The following is a 1,584-nucleotide window of genomic DNA, read 5'->3' as shown; positions in this document are numbered from 1 at the left end:
TCTCTTTTATCCAACCCACCCCCGGGCCACTGGCTGACCCTATAGATTCATCAATCCTGGATTTCATATACTGAAAAACATGTAACAAAAATTCAAGAGGGTTACCCCCAATGAAAAAATACATCTGAGATAAGCTCCAAGATGAACAAAACAAAAACCAGAAAAATGTTAAAAACCATATCAGGCCCAATGTGCATCAGAGGGGAGAAAAACTGACAAGGTTTTAACCCTTCAAGTCAGGTTTATCATTTTGGTCTCCTAGAGTCAGCTCTCCAGTACACGCTGTTTGGTAACCAGCTTCTTCCCTCCCTCTATTATGGACACAGAGAAATCACCAGAGGCTTTTTCCTATGGAGATCTCACAAATGTACTTTGGGCTGCCACTGTCACCCATAGGCTTCTGCAAACCAGAATCTCACAATTTAGGCTCTGATACAATTCCCTCCTCTGGCTCTGGATTACAGTATATGATTTACAATCCTTCAGTCACTGATGCTGGTGTATTTCTTTCCTGGGGACTTAATTGATATCATATAGATGGCTGCTTGTTTGGAAACAAACCTTTAAAACCCAAGATGCTACTTTATCTGATAGCTGGGCACCATCTAATTTCTTCACAGTTTGCTATAGCACCCATGTCTTCTGTGTTCTTTCCTGAAGGTGAATGTCAAGCAGGGCCACGATGTAAGAACTAACTGTTCTTAAATTGGAGCTAGGATTTAGTGCAAGCCCAAACACCATTCCTAGATCTATGCTTTTTTTTAAATCTGCCTTTGGTTCCCTTTAGAGACTTTCTAGTTAATTTATAGTAGAGCATCTTATCGATCATCTCCCTGGGGCATAACATAAACTTGATTAGCCCCTGGGAGACTGGAAGTCTTCAGGGCTGTAGAAAGCCCTGTCTTTCTCCTGTGGAGCAGGTGGTGGTTTCAAACTACTAACCTTCCAGTTCGCAGCCCAACACGTAAGCCATACATAATACACGTTTTCTAGTCTTGGCCTTCGAGGAGTTCGCAATGTTTTGCATTGTCATCGTGCTTTATACTTTTCGAATGCATTTTGATATGCACCACAGCTCATTAAGAATCCACTAGGGAAAGGGCAGGGCAATTCTTCCCCTGGCTTTGATGTTAAAGAGCATCACCTGGGGGATACGCTGGATGCGTGTGAAGCCTTTGTGAGGATCAGACACTGTTCTGGGTTCGAGGAATCGATCAGGGCAGAAAAACACAAGTGGGTCCATCTTTCGGGGGCTTACAGTCTAGTGAGGATGGCAAATGGCCAATTCGGACGAAACCTAGGAGAATATGGCGAAGGGAAGGAAACAGAAGAAGGCAATCAGACGAGCGGAGGGAGGTGACCCCATGCTGGGCAGCTGGCCTAGAAGAGGAAGCCCCTGCTGAGCCGAGACTGTGGGAACGCACTTCCGGCGGAGGGACCCACCCGGTCCCGAGATCCCGCGGTCGCGTCCAGGGAAAGCTAAGAGGAGGCAGGGCCTGCGCCCGATCCCGGTACCCCGTCCCCACTTACGGAGCGGCCGCCGCGGCGTCCTACGTGCCTCCGCCCTCTCCCTCCCGCACGCCG

The 1,584-nt window shown here is 47.7% G+C and overlaps 1 protein-coding gene across 2 annotated transcripts in view; it reads right to left on the bottom strand.

Moving 5' to 3' along the window:
- The window catches only part of KBTBD12 (kelch repeat and BTB domain containing 12), a 68,357-nt gene extending 67,066 nt beyond the window's left edge, over positions 1–1,291 (bottom strand). For both annotated transcript variants that reach the window (XM_004702302.3, XM_045289886.1), the window contains exon 1: positions 1,145–1,291. The gene's annotated coding sequence lies outside the window, so the exon portion shown is untranslated. The remainder of the gene's footprint in view (positions 1–1,144) is intronic.
- Positions 1,292–1,584: the final 293 nt, after the last annotated feature.

This window comes from Echinops telfairi, unplaced genomic scaffold, assembly GCF_000313985.2.
Source record: "Echinops telfairi isolate 266 unplaced genomic scaffold, ASM31398v2 ScPeMD7_31;HRSCAF=116, whole genome shotgun sequence".
NCBI classification, from domain to species: Eukaryota; Metazoa; Chordata; class Mammalia; order Afrosoricida; family Tenrecidae; genus Echinops; species Echinops telfairi.
Note: the sequence above shows the minus strand (reverse complement) of the source record. Positions and strands in the feature narration are given on the sequence as shown.